The sequence below is a fragment of the Sus scrofa genome, chromosome Y (genome assembly GCF_000003025.6).
Source record: "Sus scrofa isolate TJ Tabasco breed Duroc chromosome Y, Sscrofa11.1, whole genome shotgun sequence".
Classification (NCBI taxonomy): Eukaryota; Metazoa; Chordata; class Mammalia; order Artiodactyla; family Suidae; genus Sus; species Sus scrofa.
The window spans coordinates 1,983,288-2,005,139 of NC_010462.3; the positions used below are offsets into that span (position 1 = coordinate 1,983,288).

At 44.2% G+C, this 21,852-nt stretch overlaps 1 long non-coding RNA gene across 3 annotated transcripts in view; it reads right to left on the reverse strand.

Moving 5' to 3' along the window:
• Positions 1-21,618, reverse strand: part of LOC110257973 — a 42,066-nt gene extending 20,448 nt beyond the window's left edge. The window contains exon 1 of one of the 3 annotated variants that reach the window (XR_002340942.1): positions 21,120-21,618. This is a non-coding gene — a long non-coding RNA (uncharacterized LOC110257973). Of the gene's footprint in view, positions 1-20,591; positions 20,732-20,847 lie in introns of those variants that run through there. The other 2 variants (XR_002340941.1, XR_002340943.1) reach the window with 2 other exon arrangements.

Below are 21,852 nucleotides of genomic sequence, written 5' to 3' on the forward strand. Positions count from 1 at the left end.
ATAGATAACTAGGAGTTCCCATCATGGCTCAGTGGTTAACGAATCCGACTAGGAACCATGAGGTTGTGGGTTCAATCCCTGGTTTTGCTCAGTGGGTTAAGGATCCGGCGTTGCCGTGAGCTGTGGTGTAGGTTGCAGATGCAGATCGGATCCCGCGTTGCTGTGGCTCTGGCGTAGGCTTGTGGCTACAGCTCCAATTCGACCCCTAGCCTGGGAACCTCCATATGCCGCAGGAGCGGCCCAAGAAATGGCAAAAAGACAAAAAAAAAAAGATAGATAACTAAAATATTAAAACATTCAGATAATTAAAAATAAAAATACAGAAAAAATGTGACAGAAATGATACAAATTGTTTGCTGTTTAACTGAAAATTGCTGTTTAATTTTTCACAGAATTTCTATATTCCTATGGCACTCCTCATTCCTTCTTTGTAAAGAAAACCACACTGTCCTTAAAATCTCTTTGAGAAGGCTATGGTGTGCTTATATGACTTATTCATAAAGTGGACCCATAGCATTCAAAAAAGAATGCTTCTGAAGATACCATTAAGTGATAACTACCTGTGTGCATATGAAACACACATCATAATGTTAAGAGGATGAGATGACTTTTTAAAATATTGATCACTGTGAAAACATGGCCACGCCTACGGGCAGTTCAGACTAAAACCTCCACGGGGTTCCAGGGCACTTTGGTTCCTGCATGGGAAGGTTGCAGAGGATGGCACTGGAGCATTGTGAAAAAGCTGGTGAACTCTGCTGGCCCCACAGAGGTTTCCAGACAGAAGGTGGCCTTTTTGTAAGGTGAATACCCCTGGGCCAGCAGGATGAGCAGAGTCTGAGAAACAGCATACTGTCCGTGAATTGAACGCTCCTCCCAGATGCAAACCCTGGGTGGAAGTTTTCTTCTAATGGTTCTGTAACGTAGCACTTTCTCCTTTATGAGCTATCAAAATGACAAGACTCCCAGGTGTCCAAACTCCAGCAACAAAGTATAATCAGTAACAAAGTAACAGTAATGCAGTACTGGAGATTGGTACCACAATAAAGTTAGTTCTGCAAGAATACACTCCATGTCCACTGAGTCCATACAGATATAAAGGAATGATTGAATGAATAAATGAGAGGGGACAGATCTTCCTGCCAGAAGAATTTTAAATTACTGATGTCAATACTGCACTATCAGCTCATGCAACTCAGTAACACACAAACAAACAACCCAGTCCAAAAATGGGCAGAAGGTCTAAAGAAGATATTTCTCAAAGGAAGCATACAGATGGCCCCAAACACAAGAAAAGATGCTCATCATTGCTAAGTGTTAGAGGAACACACATCAAAACTTCAGTGAGATACAGCGACCTAACAGTGGTCAGAATGGCCATCATTAAAAATTATACAGATCAGGAGTTCCCGTCGTGGCGTAGTGGTTAACGAATCCAACTAGGAACCATGAGGTTGCAGGTTCAATCCCTGCCCTTGCTCAGTGGGTTAACGATCCGGCGTTGCCGTGAGCTGTGGTGTAGGTTGCAGACGCGGCTCAGATCCTGCGTTGCTGTGGCTCTGGCGTAGGCTGGCAGCTACAGCTCCGATTCAACACCTAGCCTGGGAACCTCCATATGCCGCAGGAGCGGCCCAAAGAAATGGCAAAAAGACCAAAAAAAAAAAAAAAAATGATACAGATCACACATGCTGGAGCATGTGTGTAGAAAAAGGAACCTTCTTACACTGTTGGTGGGAATGTAAACTGGTGCAGCCACTATGGAAAACAGTAGGCAGGTTCCTCAGAAAACTGAATATAGAGCTACCATATGATTCAGCAATCCTACTCCTGGGCATATATTCAGAGAAAACAAAAACACTAATTTTGAAAGATATTTGGACCTCAGTGGTCATAGCAGTGCTATCCACAGTAGCCTAGATATGGAAGCAACCTATACATCCGTCAACAAATGAATGAATAAAGACGTGGTACATATACACAATGGAATATTAGTCAGCCATAAAAAAGAATCAAACAATGCGGTTTGCAACCACACGGATGCAACTACCAATTATCATACTAACTGAAACAAGCCAGAGAAAGACAAACATCACATGACATCGCTTCTATGTGGAATCTAAACTATGACACAAATGAACGTCCTTACAAAACAGAGACTCACAGACAGAGAGGACAGCCTTGTGGTTGCCAGGGTAGAAGGAGGAAGGAGTAGGATGGACAAGGACTTTGGGATTAGCAGATGCAAGCTGGAGTATATAGGATGGATAAATGACAAGGATTTACTGTGTAGCACAGGGAACTATATTCAACATCCTGAGATAAACCATAATGGAAAAGAATATGAAAAACAATCTACGAGTACCACTGGGTCATTTTGCTGTTCAGCAGAGATTAACACCACATTGAAAATCATCTGTCATTCAATAAAAAAAATTTTTTTAAATATTGCACCATCCAAGGCATGGAACCAAATGCCTCCCCCCACCTCCAGCTTGAGTATGCTTTCAATGACTAGATTCCAAGGAACAGACTCTGGAGAGGTGAGGGGGTGTATGACGGCGAGGTGGAAAAACCTGCTACCTCAGCAGGTGACCAGGTCACCATGTGCATGTTGACAGACTGTGCCCTTGACAGAATGAAAAAGGCATGTCCCCTGCTGGGAAAACATCAGACCAAATCCGACAGGGGTGGGGTGGGGGAGGGGGTGCCTTCTAATAATACCACCAAACTATGAACAGCAATGAAAAACAAGGTCACAGACCCGAGGAGATGAAGGAGACAGGGCAGCTAAATGCAGCATGGCGTGCTGGATGGGATCCCGGGACAGACAGGGAGCATGAGGTAAAAACAGGTGAAACACAGAAAGGCTAGGGTTTCATTAATACCACTGTACCAGCACTGCCTCCTCACTTTTAATCAGATATCTCATGGTCATTTAAGACATTAAGAGGGTATGGGGTAAAAGAACACTCTCTCAAACTATCTTTACAGGGTTTTTTTTTTTTTTTTTGGTAAATCGAGTTTTTTGGGTTTTTTTTTTTTTTTCCGGCCATGCCGGTGGCATATGAGAGTTCCGGGCCAGGGACAGAATCTGAGCTGAAGCTGCAACCCACACCACAGCTGGGACAATGCCGGATCCTCAACCCACCACACCGCAGCAGGAACGCCCTTAGAACTAGTTTTAAATTAAGGTTTATTTTTAAAAAACACAAACAGCACCAGCATGCCTCAGCGATATGGCAGGTCTGGTGCCAGACGGGTTGTGGAAAGCAGGTCACATGAATTTTTTGGTCTTGGAGTGCATATAAAAGTGATGTTTAAACTAGGCTGTAGCCTATTAAGTGTGCCATAGCATTATGCCTTCGAAAGGTACAGACCTTCATTTTTAAATATTTTATTGCTAAAAAATGCTAGCCGTCATCTGAGCCCTCAGTGAAACATCAAAAATCACAGATCAGGGAGTTCCCATCATGGCTCAGCAGAAATGAATCTAACTAGTATCTATGAGGATGCAGGTTCGATCCCTAGCCTCACTCAGTGGGTTAAGGATCCGGCATTGCCATGAGCTGTGGTGTAGGTAGCAGGCGCAGCTCAGATATGGCATTGCTGTAGCTGTGGTATACGCCAGCAGCTACAGTTCTAATTCAACCTCTAGTTTGGGAACCTCCATATGCTGCAGGTGCAGCCTTAAAATGACCCCCCCCAAAAAAAAAAAATCTCAGATCACATATACCTTAACAAATATCATCTTACTGAAAAAGTTTGAAATATTGCAACAAAATGACCAAAACATGACCCAGACACAAGGTGAGCAAATGCTGTTGGAAAAATGGTGCCAACAGACTTGCTTTTTATAACAAGCACAGTATTTGGGAAGCACAAGGCAATGAGGTCTGCCTATACTGCAAAACTGTCCTCAAGAAACCAAGTCTGTCTTTTGTAAAATCGATTACCGTGGAAGAATCAGAGTCAGCTGGACAATCCCGGCATGGCAGAACTACAGGCTTCCTACCTTGAAACGTCCAGCCAATGCAATCATCAATTGGTTTTCATCCTGCAGAATCAAAACCCCATGTATAAAAGCAATAGCAACAAAGGTGAAATGTTTAAAAATGCATCTCCCTGGGAGTTTCCTTGTGGCACAGCCGGCAAAGGATCCAGCACTGTCATGGCTGTGGCTCAGGTCACTGCTGTGGTGCAGGTTTGATCCCTGGCCTGGGAACATACACAAGCCACAGGCACAGCCAAAAAAACAAACAAAAAAAAGCCTCTTCTGGATAGGAGAGAGGATTCATTTCACGTGTGTTTCCTTTAAGGCATCATGGAAAATCGGGGGTGAGTCTCACACACAGAAAGACCTTTACCTCTAGCTCCATGCTCAAGTTTTCAGGCAGGTAAGAGTAAAAAAATAAAATGAAAAATATAAAAGGGCTGTAACCAGAATTCCCTTCGTGGCTCAGCAGGAGCAAATCTGACTAGCATCCATGAGGATGCAGGCTCCATCCCTGGCCTTGCTCCGTGGGTTAAGGATCCACCATTGCCAAGAGCTGTGGTGTAGGTCGCAGACGCGGCTCAGATCTGACATTGCTGTGGCTGTGGCTGTGGTGTAGGCTGGCAGCTGCAACTCCAATTCAACCCCTAGCCTGGGAACTTCCATACGCCGTGGGTACAGCCCTGAAAAGACAAGAAAAGTGGGGGGGAGGGTGCGTACCCAGGCAGGCTGGAGCATCCTGAGACAAACCAGGACACTATAACACTCCAGGCTTGTCAGATCCACAATAGGACAAACCATTATTCAAAAATATGGGGGTCACGTGTGGACTCTGTCAATGTACAAGATAGAGCATTATGCTCATGGTACTGTCAGCAAGCCCTAATCCCGACTCCTCTTCCCCTCTGGATCAGCCCTGGGACGCAGATGGATCATCGTAAAAAGGCACATTTCATTGAGGTGCTTCCCTATTGGCCAGTCGACAGCTGTCATGGAAACCCCTCCAGGTGACCGGATGCTCAGGGACCAGCGCCTGCAAAGTGACAGACCCCCTGTTCACCTGCAAGAGAGGCTCCTGGTGCTTTTGGTCTCCAGGAGCCTTCGAGAGTCCTGAAAATTGAGGGGCTGGTAATTGTTTCTTTCCTCTGGACTCTATTTCACAGGACTAGGAAGGCATCAAGAGTAATCCAATCCACCCAAGTTTGCAGAGAGGAAAAACCCGAAACTTCCCATCGTGGACAAAGCCCTCTGGGGAGCGAGGAGAGAGCATCACTGAAAAAGTTCGGTCCCTTCCTACAAACGCAGGAAGCGTAGCAATAAATGAACGAGTGCAACAAATGAACGTTTCAAAAAAAATGGAGAAGCCTTTCATTCTTACAAAGAATAATTAATTAAGCATCCGAGGAAAAGGAAGATGAGAAGCAGCTATGTTGCTTTATAGAAAAAAGAAAAAAAAAAGGTTTTGGAGGTTTTCTCCCCTCTGCTTCCTCTCCTAGTTGTTTTCGTGAAAATGATTTTATCGTTTTAAGTCTCTACTGCACAAAATGAAGAAAAGAAATAGGTTTTGAACACGAATCATATGCTTTGTTGTATTAACCTGTTTGATGATGCCTCTGATTCCTCAAGCTTTCAAAAACTGGCAGAAATAGAGATAGCTAACCCTGAAATTTCAGGTATTTCCCCTTCCTTTCAAGAACAGCGTTTAAAAGTAGTGACTAGCTATGCAGTCCAGGTGAAAAATCACAGGACCTCTGTGTGACTCGGTTCCCTTGTCTGGAAAGGAGGAAAACGAGCATAATTTCCTTCCTTTCAAGTCCTCAAAAACTGTGCTTCTAAATGATTTTTCTGGTTCGATCACCAATCACCCCACCCACGATCCTTGGTATTTACTAGAAGGCTTACGCCCGTTTTCACGTTCTTGGAATTGAGTGGATAGAAATGCATCCCTTCCTGGAATCCTTGCCTCCTCTCACCTCCATCCCATAAATGGAATCAAGCCCTCCCAAAGTGCAGAGTAGCTGGTGGAATACTGTTCTTAATTTGAAGACAGGATTTGTTTTTCCTGTCAAGTAGGTTTGGGAGGAGATGAGACCAGAGGAGGAGGAGAGGGAAGGAGGGGACACAGATGTGTTCCCTCCTGACCTGGTCAGGTGAGCATCCTGGGACCAGGGAGACCCAGAAAGGGCCACTTGATCGCCCATCACCCCTAGCTATGACATGTTGCAATTCCCTGAGAAGGGCCACCCGCTGGCATCCTCAGAAAAACCAGAAGCGGCAGTGACCTTGGCTTGGGAATAGACAGACAGTTGTTTCAACACCAGCAAATCCATGGATCTGCCCCTCCCCTCTCCGCAGGAGTGACGAACCCTCCCCTGAGCTCAGCTTCCCCCTGAAGGATGCCCAGAGACCCCAGTAGGTACCAGACTGAGAGGATGGGCTATGATGTCTCTAAATTAACAGCAAACTGGGGGCTGGGGAGGGTGGGAAGACAGAGATCACCGTTCAATATAATACTGCAAACTCTTTCCACTGCTCTTTCTCTACCTCCAGTGACACAGAGAGAGAAAAAAATAAACACACGTGTGGGATGATTTAGTGATAGAACCATTAACAGTCAAGTTTTGTCAATACAAATAACGCATCTGCTGATTCTGTTATGGCACCACCCTAGGCAGACCCAGGACTGTCTTTTTAAAATCTTCAGGAAGATATATTCCTGATAAAAAGTAAATTATTTATACATATATATGTATATGTGTGTGTTATATTAACACAAACATAATATAAACACACATATATATGTACAAATAATTGAATTTACGTAGAAATACATATGTGTATGTGTTTATATAATTTATATGAGCAAATTATATATAGACATACATAATTTTATTTAATCGGCTGACATCTACATAAACAGGAAATCAGCTAGCTCCATGAATGCCCAACGTGTATCCTGACATTTTATACATCTATTTATGCAACTCAACAATTCATTAATTTGGATGTGATCCGACAAAACACCCCAAAACTTTTGAAATTAACACACACGCTTATTGAGGTAATTCTCATGTAATTTTGATCCATTTTCAGATCCTTAGCAATTCATCAAAGGGAGAGCTTTCCATCAGTGTAATCATCACATAAATTCATGGACATTATTTTAATCTGTGAAATCGTTTTAGCAGAATTACTGTTCAACACCTCTGCACAAATTTTCAGCGAAGCCATGTGTTAAGTACACGCTCACCCCCGGCATATGCTGCTGTTCGATTTCCATGGTGAACTTAAATTGTCGCGTGAGGAGTTCCCTGGTGGCTCAGTGGGTTAAGAATCTGGCATTGTCCCTGCAGCATCTCGGGTCACTGCTGTGGCATGGGTTCAACGCCTCACCTGGAAACTTCCACACGCCACAGGGGCAGTAAAAAAAATTGTCAGGAGACGTGTGCTGAGAGGGTACTTTTCACAGGATAGGAATTCTGAATGTCTTCCATGTTCCTATTTGTGTAACAGCTTTACAGAAATGTGTTGCACCGTCCACAACGCACCCACTGGCCACTCTTGCCCTATGGTTGGTTGGTTGGTTTGATAGTCTAACAAATTAAGATTTTTCCGCCTTTTCAGTTTTGCCATCCTAGCACCTGTGCCTCATACGTCTTCTGTCCGCACCTACCTAACCTACCCTAACTTCGTGGAACTGTTTCCTTTTCTCCTGGGTCGGCCTGATGCTTGTGTTCAGGGACAAGTTGTTTTTTTTTTTTTTCTTCTTCTTCTTCTGTTCAGGTCCACACCTGTGGCATGGGCAGATTCCCAGGCTAGGGATCAAATTGCAGTTGCAGCTGCCACCCTCTACTGCCTGCGGCTCACAGGCACTGCTCAGTCCATAAGTAAGGTTTTTGCCTTGTGTCTCGTATATGCTTTTTGTTTCCAAAATGTCTTTTGCTTTTCCATGGTTCTGTTTCTCTAAGGGTACCCGTTCCCAATAATTCTCTGTACTGTGATCTAAACTATTCCAGCCTAAGCCTGGCTCCTGGGACAATGTATATACCATGTAAAAAGCAGAGCTGGCCTGCTGCCTTAGGGTTGGGACACAGATGCCCCTGGGGAATCCACTAACATAGATACCTTCTTTTCCTAAAGGCCCCTGGGTAACTCCCCGATCCTTTATTAAATCATCTCTTTGCTTATTAACCCCAGTCGCCTGCGCCATTGAAGATGCTAAAATTTAACAGCAGGCATTCTCTCCATCTGAAAATTACACAATCCTCTGCCTTCTCATAGCTCAGTTATACGGCACTAATCATCTTGCCTCTATTTTTAGAAGGTTTATGAACCCTGAATTAAGCTGTTCTCTTCCTGAACATTGGAAAAAGGACATGAGACATGACACACACACACACACACACATACCAGAAGGGAGATTCTGATGATAAAACTTCTTTGTTCTTACTTTTGAGTCGGTTCCTGTTTGGTCATGCCCATTCATCCCCCCACCCCCGCAAACACTATCGTTTTTGTGGCGGCCTTTGTCACATGGACGGTACAGAAAAGATAAACAGCTTGACCTTCTTCTCCCCCATACTCAGCCCTCAATATATGCTGAATAAACAAATGAAATGACCAAAAAAAAAAAAAAAATCGCGTCCACTTCTCCAGATGACCTTGGCAATGTAAACACACTCAAGTGCCCCTTAGATCCTTTGCGTTCTGTGTCAATAAAATATCCACAGAGGCCTTCTAGGTGATTCGACTGTTGTGGCTTGGGGACCGCTCAGGACAAAGACTCTCACCTTATGCTACTGAATGCAGCCCGGCGGGGCTTCTCAAGGCGTTGATGTGTCTGTATTCAGGGTAAAAATTCAAGACAGGGGTATGACAGGCGGGGTTCTCCCAAATGATTTGATCCAGGCACCTCTTTAAAAGAGAGAAATCCCTTCGAGAAGATGTGGTCCATGATAGAATTCTACTCCACTCTCAGAAAGAAGGCTATCATTGCCATTTGCAGCAACACGGATGCAACTGGAGATTCTCATACAAAGTGAAGTGAGTCTGACAGGGAAAGACACAGACGCTGTGACATCCCTTCTATGTGGAAATCTAAAATAGGGCACACACAGGAACTTCTTGACAAAACAGAAAGAGACTCCCAGACATAGAAAATAATCGCAGGGTTCCCAAAGGGACAGGGTGCTAGAAGGATGAGTTAGGAGTCTGGGATTAGCAGATACACACGATTACCTATAAAGAGAGAAACAACAAGGTCCTACTCCATCGTACCGAGAACTATATTCAATATCTTGTAATAAACCCTAAGAGAAAAGCATTTGAAAAGAATGTATGTGCAGGTATAACTGAATCACTTTGCTATACAGCAGACACTAACACGACATGGTAAATCAACTACCCTTGCATAAAATACATTAAAGAAAGAAAGAAAGAAAGAAAGAAAGAAAGAAAGAAAGAAAGAAAGAAAGAAAGAAAGAAAGAAAGAAAGAAAGAAAGAAGGAAGGAAGGAACGAAGGAACGAAGGAAGGAACGAAGGAAGGAACGAAGGAAGGAACGAAAGAAAGAAAGGAGAGAAAGAAAGAAAGAAAGAAACACTGATTTGGGAGCTCTTATTAAAGACCTGAAATAGCTGAAAAGTAGAGTCTATGAGGGGTGGCAGAGTTTGAGACAAGCCTCTGTGATCTTTGAGACATCAGACATGAGTCCATCAGAACCCAAGGTACTGTTTATGCCTAAAAAAGGCTGAAATAGGGAGTTGCCAAGGTGGCGCAGCAGAAACGAATCCGACTAGGATTCATAAGGATGCAGGTTCAAACCCTGGCCTTGCCCTGTGGGTCATGGATCAGGTGTTGCGATGAGCTGTGGTGTAGGTTGTAGACGTGGCTCGGATCCCACACTGGTGTGGCTGCAATGTGGGCCAGCAGCTGTAACTCCGATTCGACCCCCTGGCCTGGGAACCTCCATATGCCTCAGGTGCAGCCCTTAAAAAAAGAAAAACAAATGCTGACATATTTAACTATGGCTTACGGATTCGTAGAAAGACTACAGGACACAGCCATTAATTCATGAGGCTTGATCCACTCCCTGCCTTTAAAAAAACCCCCAACCTTTCAGGGGTCCTCAATTCTTTATGGAATCAAAGGCGTCTGTTTTCCCTACATCCTCACTCCCAGGATTTACAAAAATGAAAATCAAGGTTTTACCAATAGAGGGTTGGCCAGCTTTTAAAAACATAAGCAGCCGTACCCATGGGACACGGGAGGAATTCTATTACGTTGTCATGGAAAATCTCCTTTGCCATTTCATTTTGCTCTGCCTTCCCGACTCATGGAAAGAATGATCTTGCTGCTGTCATTGTTCCTTTAATCCCTTAAGGACCTCTAAGTCCTCATCATGCAGCCCAATGAAGAAAGCCGGCGGGGCAGCGGGGCGGGAAGGGGGGGGGATGAAAGAAAGAATACAGAGCACATAGCAGCAAATGGGGGGGGTCACGTACACATGAACTATATTCCTTAACCATTTTCTTATGAACGTTCCCACACCAGCAAAGATGTCTGAGGAGGTACACGCCTAAGGCATCTATTACCAGGACTAAGTTGACTTGCAAGCCTGCCACTTCGATGTGTGCAAGAAAAGTGATGAATACACGAACGAGAGTCAGAAGCTATTTTCCAGAAAAAAGGTCCATCTACGTCCCTCATGGCATTTCTTTCTTGCCCATTCCTGAGGCTACCGTCTTGATCTGCTATCGTGGGCACATCCACAGAAGAGACCCGGCCAACAGAATCTAGCCCACAAGGACACACAGATGTTTAGAGGGAAAGGCACCGCCTCTGCCCCTCGCCATGCCCAGGGCGGACTGCTGTAATCTGTTGGGGCTTCTGGGCACTGACATAGATTCAGGGTCTGCGTTCCGGGGGCAAAAGATGCTGCTCCATCCATCCAAGAGCCACAGCTTGACCTCATCCGCATGTTCCCACTGACACGAGGTTTCCCACTCAGTATCAATAAATGATGTTCCAGGGAGGTCTGAAAGATGCTGGTGAGCACAGCAGCATGAATAGCCCCCCAACGTCTCTTGAATGCAAAGCGGTAGTTTCTGTGGACAATTAGTGTCAATTCTGGGGACCAGCCTGCAAAGGGACTTACCACCTATGACACAACTTCTTCTGGCAAATGCACATCAAATGGTCCATGCATCCATCTATAACTATATTTGCAGTCTATCTTTACAGCAATTTTCATATGTCTATATTAATGCATTATATAGCTTAAATACTTAAGTACATTATATAATACACAATCACACTCATTATATTTTCTCTTTTTTCTTTTTTCCTTTTTAGGGCCACAGCCATGGCATATGGAGGTTCCCAGGCAAGGGGTCCAACTGGAGCTACAGCTGCCGGTCTACACCACAGCCACAGCCACATTAGATCCAAGCCATGTCTTCGAGCTATACCCCAGCTCACAGCAATGCTAGATCCTTAACCCACTGAGTAAGGCCAGGGATCGAACCCGCAGCCTCATGGTTCCTAGTCAGATTCAGTTCTGCTGCGCCATGATAGGAACTCCATCTTTTTTTTTTTTTTTTTTTTTGGCTGTGGCATGCAGCTGCTCGATGTGGGATCTCAGCTGGAGACCAGGGATTGAACCCAGGCTGCAGTGGTGAAAGCACCAAATACTAACCACTAGACCACCAGGAAACTCCCTACAATTATACTTATGTAATCCATTATGTAGCTAAATCAATTTTATACATTATCTATAGAAAGGCTTTCCAATGAATTTTGAAATAACGTATGTGTTGATGATAGTCTTTCTTCATCAATTACATTGTATAAAAATTGTACACAAATTATATTGTATAAAAAGTTGTATACAAATTTAATTATAGAAATGCATAGTGTATACTGTATGTAAAACAGACAACCACAGAATTTTGAAATAGTGTTTTGATGATAGTCTTTCTTCATCAATTACACTGCATAAAAATTGCATACAAATTATATTGTATAAAAAGTTGTATACAAATTTAATTATAGAAATGCATAGAGTGTACTATATATAAAGCGGATAATCAACAAGGACCTACTATATAGCACTGGGAACAGTACTCAATATTTTGTAGTAACTTGAAAAGAATCTGAAAAAGAATACACACAAGTATCACTGAATCCCTTTGCTGTAGACGTGAAACTAACACATCGTAAATCAACTGTACTCCAATATAAAAATGTACAGTGAATAAATATGTTATAACTATGCAAATACAATCATTAACAATAATTACAAACATATATATTTAAATGAAAATTAGCTAGACAACGAAGCCTTTCTAGTTACGATTTGCCAATAAAATGATTTTGTGCAAGAAACAGCTTCGTGACGTCATGCCTGTCACTGTCCCGAGAACACTTGGGTCCCACGTCAGCGCAGTGTCGGGTCAGGGACCTAAGTCTATTTACCATCTATGTGCAACCCTATTTCCAAAGCATCTGCGCCCAGTGGCAAAATGACCACATGGGACAGGAAATCCCGTGGCTGCACCACTGCTGTGGCTGCCCCCACGGCTGGGGTCTGTCCCCGCTTTTCGGCAAATGCAGGTGCGTGAGTGGTCCACGCTGAGTTAGGAGGCAACGGGGCTGCGGGGTGGGGGGGGGCCCTCAGACCACAAAGACACCACGATGAGATTCTCCACTTTGGGGACGTAAGCATCCCAGAGTTTACGGAAAGTGAACCGTGGGATTGTCTGTGGGGCTGAGACGCTATTCCTTTGCTAGCCCAGAAGGTTTCACTTGCATCCATCTCTCAGCAGAGCTTTCACATGCATCTCCTACCAGGCAGATAAATGGGCTATTCTGTTGTGCCTTTTAAAAAGGAGTGTCCAGTTTCATCCTTGCACCAACTGTCAATTGCTCCCTCCCAGTATGCAACCTGGACCAAGATGGATGGGCAGGAAAGGGCAATATTTTATCACTCCTGATATGTAGTTTATTCCCTCCTAATCACAGGTGATGAGACCTCATTAGAATATGTTTCTCAAATTGGAAGAGAACGCTTCAAGGATCGTTGGAGAAAAACAGATGCTTGCACCCCAACATGCACACTCACATTCTTTAAGTTTCCTTATCAACGAACACCTTCCCCTCCAATGAGGAGGCGTTGCAGATCCATCCTGGGCCATTTATGGAGTGCCTTTTTCAATATCACTTAGGCTTGGTGAACAATGGAGAGAAGAAAGGGAGAATGACCAAGGCACCAAGCACATGTTTCATTCTGATCTTGTGTTTTTTTGTTTGTTTGTTTGGATCGCATGCGTTGCCATGGCTGAGAAAAACATCTGATGCAAGAAATCGCTCTTGGTTTGTGCTGGGGGCATATGGTCATACCTACGTGTGTGAACATACAGAGACACACACAGACACACTCCACTCGTCACCACATGCCTCTGGGAGGTGAGGGCAAATGTGAGTGATGGAGAAGAGCCGTTAACAGGGACATACGTTATTTGTTTTAAAAAGGTGTTTACTCAGACACACAGATCTAGAGAACAAGCCAGTAACCAGGGCGAAGAGGGAAGCGGGGAGAGACAAGAGAGGGAATTAAGAGAAATAAATGACCTTCCTATAGGGATGGTGGAAATGAACACTGGTGCAGCCACTATGGAGCACAGTGTGAAAGTCCCCTAAAAAACTACCAAAAAAACTACTCTAAGATCCAGCAATCCCACTCCTGGGCATCTATCCAGACAAAACTCTAATTCGCAAAGATACATGCACGCCTATGTTCACAGCAGCACGAGTCACAACAGCCAGGATGTGGATGCCATGGACAGAACTGGAGAAAGATGTGGTCCAGAGACACAATGGAATACTACTCAGCCATAAAGAAGAACGAAGCAGTGCCACGTGCAGCAACATGGATGCAACCAGAGAGTCTCATATGAAGTGAAGTGAGTCAGACATAGAAAGACAAATTCCGTATGATATCGCTTCTCTGTGGAATCTCAAACAGGACACAAATGAACTTATCTAGGAAACAGAAACATATTCACAGGCATGGAAAACAAACCTATGGTTACCAAAGCAGACTGAGGGGATAAATTAGCAGTTTGGGATTCATATACACACAATACTCTATATAAAAGAGAGAAGCAACAAGGTCCTACTGTACAGCACAAGGAACCATACTCAATATCTTGTAATAACTGATAATGGAAAAGAATCTGCGAAAGAATATATATAGATAGATATATGTGAAAGGAACATATCGACAGATATATCTGAACAGCTTTGATGTACCTTAGAAACTCACACAACATGGTAAATCAACTATACTTCAATCCAAAAAAAAAGAGGTGCTACTATGTATAATATAGATAATCCAATATATAAGGATATATCATCCAATACAGGGAAATACAGCCATGATTTCGAAATAGCTTTTCACGGAGTGGAATCTAAAAATCTTGAATCACTATGCTGTCACCTAAAACTCATATAATAATGTAAATCAACTCTGCTTCAATCAAGTTTTTAAAAACGTGTTTATAGTTTCCCACTCAGTGTGTTCCTAGCGCAATCCTCAAGTAGGAAATGATCGGAAGCAGGACAGCCAGAGAACATCCGTGGGCTCTGATCTCTGCACCTGCTCCCCCTGCCACCCAACACACACACACTCCTGTTCCCCTTGACTGTTTCTGAGACCAGTCTGATGCTGCAGGCTGAGCAGCCAAAGCTGGCAGACCCTCCAGGTAACCTCACCCACACCCCTGCCACAGTTCTGACCCAAACACGGGGGAAGCTGATAAATGAAACACGAAAAATGATACCATGGGCAAATCCATCACGGCTGCAAGAATACAACCAGAGCCCTTTTCTGTGTGCCACAAAAATAAACACAGACTCCCAGGCACACCTCTCGTCACTGCCAATTACAGTGTCTTTCACCTTGATTCTTCTTCTTTTTTTTTTTTTTAAAGGGATTCAAAAGTTTCCCTACGTTTCTTTTCTTTTTAATGTAGACAAATCAGCATCTCAAAGAAGGGCACTTTGCAAAACCCTAGGTCTTTCTCCACCTAGCCCCTGGCCAAAATAATAATAATAATAATAAGGCACAACCAGCCAAACAAAAGCAACTTTACAGTCACCACAGGGGAAAAGGGGGAGGGATAAATTACCAGTGTGGGATTTGCAGATACAGGCTACCAAGTATAAAATAAACAACAAAGACCTGCTGGATAGCACGGGAACTACCCTCAATACCTTGTAATAACCTGGAATGGAAAAGAATCTGAAAAATATCTGTAACTGTATCACTTTGCTGTACACCTGAAACTACGACAACATTGTAAATGAACTCTACTCCAATTTCAAAAAAACGGCGCATGAGCCCAGAGGAGGGATGGATTCCTGCTGTCTTTTAAGAGTCAAACAGGGGGAAATGGTGAGTTATGAATCAATAGACATACAGTTTATGTTGCACAATGTATTCCATCTCTTGAGATATAGATCATGATGGGAGATGATATGAAAACAAGAATATATACATATATATGTATGTATGTATGTATGACTGGGTCACTTTGCTGTACAGAGGAAATGGACACAGCACCGTAAATCAACTCCAAAACTTCTTTAAATGATTTTTATTTTTTCCATTATACTTGGTTTACCGTGTTCTGTCAATTTTTTACTGTACAGCAAAGTGACCCAGTCACACATACATATATATATTCTTTTTCTCACATGACCCTCCATCAGGCTCCATCATAAGTGACTAGATAAGAGTTCCCAATGGTAATCAGCAGAGTCTCATTGCTTATCCATTCCAACGGCAATCGGCGTGTGCATCTATGAACCCCCGATTCCCAGTCCATCCCACTCCTCGCCCCTGCTTGGCAACCCCAAGTCTGTTCTCCAAGTCCATGAGTAAATCCTTTTTCTAAAAAAGAAAAAAAATCCTAGAAGTACCATATGATCTGGCAATTCCACTTGGAGGTGTAAACCCAGAAGGTTTCAAAGCAGGGTCTCTAAGAGCTATTTGTACACTCATGGTCGCAGCAGCATTATTCATGATATCGAAAAGCTGAAAACCACACACACATCTGTCCATTGACAGATGACTGGATAAATAAAATGAAGTATACACATACAATGGAATATTAGTCTGACACAAATTCTGCATGAACCTTGGAGACATTATGCTAATAAATAACGCATCATTAAAAGACATTTAATGATTATCATTAAAAGACAAAAAAAAAACAAACCAGTTGAACACGATGAAGAAGTTCTAGAGTTATGATATAATATCGTACCAACAGTCCACAGTACTTAAAACTGTGTGGCACTTAGATCTTGTGATATCTGTTTTTACCACGATGTAATAGGGTAAAGACCTATGCCTGGGATAGTAACTTCCAGAGCCCATAATGCCTTCATCATCCAATCAGGTATTAGCCTCGTGAAACCAAAATGCTCACCAGTATCAAGACACCAAATCAGGAAGCTCCAATTCTGGTCCCCCAAAAGAGGGCTGGTACTGTGGCAAATCACTCTTTACAGCGCATACAGTCAATAAATACATAAAAGCACCCTCTGTACAGCACAGGGAAATGTGTGTGACTGGGTCACTGTGTGGTACAAGAGAACTGGACAAAACACTGTAAATCAACTACGCTTTCATGATAATAAAACACAGGAATTCCCGTTGTGGTACAGCGGAATCGAATCTGACTAGGAACCATAAGGTGGAGGGTTCAATCCCTGGCCTCGCTCAGTGGGTTAAGGATCCGGCCTTGCCATGAGCTGTAGGTCACAGATGCAGCTTGGATCCTGTGTTGCTGTGGCTGTGGGGTAGGCCAGCAGCTGTAGCTCCAACAACCCCTAGTCTGGGAACTTCCATATGCCGTGGGTGCGGCCCTAAAAAAAACGATTGATTCATCAGTCCATCAATCAATACCAAAAAAATAAAAAAAATAAATAAAAGCACCCAAACAAAACTCAACGTTCTTTCCCCTCATTTCCAAAGAAGCTGTAAAAGCACAAGCCATCTCATTATATACCCTCCGGAAAGAAAGACGCATTCCCGCGAGGTCCTGCTCGGTTTTTTCCCCCGTCACTTTTCTCTCTCTCTCTCTCTCTCTCTCTCTTTTTTTCTGTTTTTCATCAATTCAATACAAATTCACCTCACTCTATATTTTGGTCTGTATTTCTGTCAGGTACCACTTCTGGGGGGCGGGGGGAGGGAGGCGGGTTGGACCAGAGAAGAGGCTCATTCTGGAAACTGATTTGCTGCAGCAGGTGGCGCGCAGGGGTTCCGCACACACCTGGGACAGGTGAGCCCAACAGCGAAGGTCTGAAGTGAGGTGGCTTGGCTCTTCTCCCTCTGTGTGCGGATCGTATGAGCCTTTGACTGCGCTTTGGCGTCGCAGATTCGCCACAGGACGGAATTCTTCTAGCTATGCACTCAAAGCCTGGGAATGGCCAACTTCAAAATTCTAGGCGGTACCACGTTTCCCCCCCCACCCCCGGCCCTCCCTTAATCATTGGTGCCACTCTGCCCCTCCCCAAGAATAATGAGGAAGAGTTTCCCATCGTGCCATTCTTTAAGCAAAGAACAGAAGAGGCTTTGAAAGGCCCCATGTAGCTTGTTTAGAGAAAAATGACAAAACTGGAAAATATTCACGGAGTGAATGGCCCATGAATAGTAGCAGCCCACAACAGATGACCTAATTGCCTGAAACCACGTGGCCTCAATTTTGTGCATCTCTCTGCCTCTCCTTAACTGAGCAAAAGCTGAATATGTGATGTGAACCTGGGGGCTGACAAGTTTAAGAAATCAGTTGTTGCTACACCGAAGTCAGAGTCTGCATTTTTTTTTTAACCTAATTAAACGGAAGAGGAAGTGTCTCTTCTGAAAAGATGCAATATCCAGAACTTTTTTTTTGTTTTAAACTGGGCAACTGATTGAAGTGAAACCCTGAACATAGTTTCATCATCTGGGAATAAAACGTATGCTCGTAAGCGTTGAGAACATAGAAAGAATACATTTCTGGTTTAGATATTAAAAATATGTTCCTCGCGCTTCACTCTCACATATAAAAAATCAGCTCTCACCGAGTTTGGAATTTAAATGTTTGAACCAGAGGAGCTTGTCTTCAGAGTGAGGGCTTTAAAAGACTTTAAATATTTTCATATGGTCGTTTCATTTGAACCACATAAATTTGGTCAAGAAGTTGCCCTGCTGACAACACCCAGCCAGGTAATGAAGGTTTATAATACAGGGCACCAATTAAAACCTAAGAACAGTAAACCCAGGCCAGATCCCATCCACTTGACTATTTACTTTTGTGAGAACCTTCTCTGGGTTTGTTTGTTTGTTTTTGTTTTTGTTTTTTTTCTTTTTTCTTTTTTTTTTTTTTTTTTTTTTTTTTTTTTTTTTTTTTTTTTTTTTTTTTTTTTTGCTGGGGTCCAGGCATAAAAGCACCATATGATAAAGGTTCCTAAAGACATCCTTGGACATTCAGAAAGCAACTGAGTGTGTACAGAAACACTCTCATCTTTGTCCGGTGACCAGAAGCTTTCCACAAATTACTACAAAGAGAAAAACGAAAAGGCCGAGTTCAGAAATAAAGAAAAAAAAAACCGTAGACTTATTGTCTATATTTCAGGCGAAAAAAAAAAATGAACTTTTGAATTTATTCACTTGTAAATGTAAGAGCATGGACAGCTATACCTGCTTTATCCACATTCCGTGGGAACCAGTTCCTGACCAGGTATCTTATCTCTTCTTAGACTTGGGTAAAAATTAGCTGGACGGCTGGTTACAGGGCCAAATGTGTATCCAGCATGCTTTCATTTGGGAAAGGAAAAAAAAAAAGAATACAAAGGAAAGCAACAATTCTTCCACCCGAGAAAAATATGTCAAAACACCTCGAAAATGGCATCAAAGCACAGTCATTATTAATGAAAGTGCAATGATCATTAACTCCCTGCTCGAAATCATTGTGGTTTCCAAAAAATTCAACCTGTCATTTTCATCCAGTGATTTAAAACTGATGAAGTAATTTTCCACTTGCTCCATTCTGGCCCTGACTATTTTCTTACCTGTCAAGGAAAAATAGTCTTTAAAATAGCCGTTATGGATACAAATCCTTGGGTAACAGAATACTATGTATTTAATTTGGAAAAAAATAAGTATTTGCAGAGGCTTTCCGTGAGATTCTCATGTTCTTCATTTAGGGACACATTAAAAAAAATTCAGATGTTATTATCTGGAAAGAAGGGGTGAATGCAACCATGTGCTATCAGCCCCCCCAACACACACACACACACACACACACACACACACACACACACACAGAGTTCAACAGTCAGCTTCTGCTGCAGCCACACAGGGAAATAGACCCTGGCGACTGTCAGGGTCGCTCTTAACCTCTTCCCACCACCAACTGAAGGCAGAAAATATAATTTCCCACTCCCCTCATCTGACTCCACAAAAATACAGATCTCTGTGCCATGAGATCACTTCTCCAACCTCTGGCATCCTCTAGGAAAAACACGAAGCCTCTCCTTCAAACCGGGCAGCTCTCAGAGCAGCTGAGGTTGCTTTGTTCTGATAGAAAGTCAGGTCTCGACGCCCTGGTCATTTAATTTCTCGCTGAAGCAGCTACCTCCCAGACAAGGTCTCAGGGATGTACTTCCGTGTTGCCTGCAGAAGCCTACATACACAAACTGCAAATTCTTTCCATCAGGATAACTTAAGTCTCCCCAAACTTTCTTATTTTCTCTCTCTCCCCCCACCCCCTTTCTTTTTTCTCTGCGTCTCATCCCTCCAACCATGCTAAGTGCCGACTCCCGAAAACGAAGCCAGCTTGCACCACCTCGCATTAGGAAACATGCAACGCGTTGTGGGTACGGAAGCCGGACCAGCAGGTGGATCCCTTCAAATAGCATAGGATATGAACACAGAAAGCCGATTCCCCCAACTGACCAAATAGGGGGGAAAAAAAAGAAAGAAAGAAAGAAAAAAAATCCAGTCAAATCAAAAATGAAAGGAAGAATCCACACTACCACCTTGTGGACTCTGCTCGCAAGAACAGCACCTGCTCAGTTCCATAACCCCCATCCGACAACCCTCACCCCCAAATTCTTAAGTTGGGTCCAAATGACAGATTGGGATCCGCGGTCCTGGTTACCCCAGACTCGCCCAGGCTCTGCGCTCAATTCGCCGCGCGCGCACCGAGCGCGGGCGCGAGCGGCCACCGCGGCACGAGGCGGGAGCCACCCCACCGCCACCCCCTGGACCCCGACGCTGCCTCCCGCACCCCCCTCCCCCCCGTTTGGAGGGGGGGGCAGCGAAAGGTTTTGGAAGGGGGGGGGGGGGGCGGTTGTCTATTACGTCGCCCAAGGCTACTGGGGTGGTCCGCGTATTGGAACCGACTCCCCAGACCCCCGCCCCCACCTCGGGCAAGAGCACTGGCCCTCGGTGCACCCCGCGGATTGTGCTCCTGGGAACAGGGGCGATGGCTTCCGCACCCCCGAGACCCTGGCTGGGCTGCCCGGAGCCTGTCCCCGCAGCTACCAACTTTTGTGGTCCTCCAGAAGAGCAGGCAGCTCGGGGACGGCGCTCCGGCGGCAGCTGCGTGCCCCTCGCCGAGGTCCAGGCCAGATCCAAAGGCTCGAGAAGAAGCAGAACCACCAGCTGCCCCCCTCCCAGCCCCCCACCTTCCGCCGCCTGCCTTCCCCCAACCCACACGCACGCGAAAGGGGAGGGGGGGCGCAGGGAGCCCGCTCCCCAGCTTTGCAAGAAACAGCGCTAAGCTACCGTCGTTTCGTCTTCACCTGGGGTCTCTGGCGCGCCCGGGTCGCTCCCCAGCAAAGCCCAGCCAGGTCCTAATCAATCACGTGCGTTATTTCGTGCATCACACAAGCCGTCATCTTATCCAAGGCCAGCAGAGGCAGGAGGGGAAAAAAAAAAAATCGCTTAACGCAAACCCGGCCAAGCCTGTTTTCCTTTTTTTTTCTCTGGTTAACCCAAAAAATGCACCCCGGGAGGTGGTAGCTGACAGTTTCCTTAAAGAAGAAGGAGGAGAAAAAAGCCCGTGGTTGCTCACACTTTCCAGAAGTCCTTCAGCCTTCCTCTCCAGTCTCGCTTTGCAGAGAACTGGCGCTTTGCTCTTTCTCTCCCTGTACTGCAGATACATTTTTTTTTTCCCCTCCTCTCCTCGCCACACTCTTCTGTTTATTTGTATGTAACACAGCGCTACTTTGTAAACACATCACACACGGCCCCAGAGCCGTTCAAACAGCTGATTGCAGCAAAATGCTTCCGAACCACCGTGGTCCCGAATCTTTTTTTAAGTCAAAAGAAAAAAAAAAAATGTAATGTTTCTGTGGAGACGGGCACGAAAGCTTGCACAGGACACGCCGTACATATATGTCCACACACTCCCACACCTAAGAAATGGGGCGACAGATGGAAGAAAGTCCATCTATCCAAATTTTCAAAATTAAAAAAAAAAATTTTTAACGTCGGATGAATTGAACCGCAAACGTTAGCAGTCAGGCTTATCATCTTCGGCGGGGGAGCACACACAAGTCAAAATGTTAAAAAAAAAAAAAAAAAGGTTTTATAAAAAAATAACCCAGAGACACATCCTAAAACGGCACCTACCTTAGCCGTGGAAGAGCGGCTTCGACTGTTCAGTGTTCTTTTTATATATCCAGATTATTCTAGCGAACCCTGGCCGAAGGTATGATTCAGGAGGATGTGCTGGGGCGCCTCGGCTTTCTCGAATCCCAACCGGATTTGAGCCCCCGAAGGCATGTGACGATGGATCACTAACG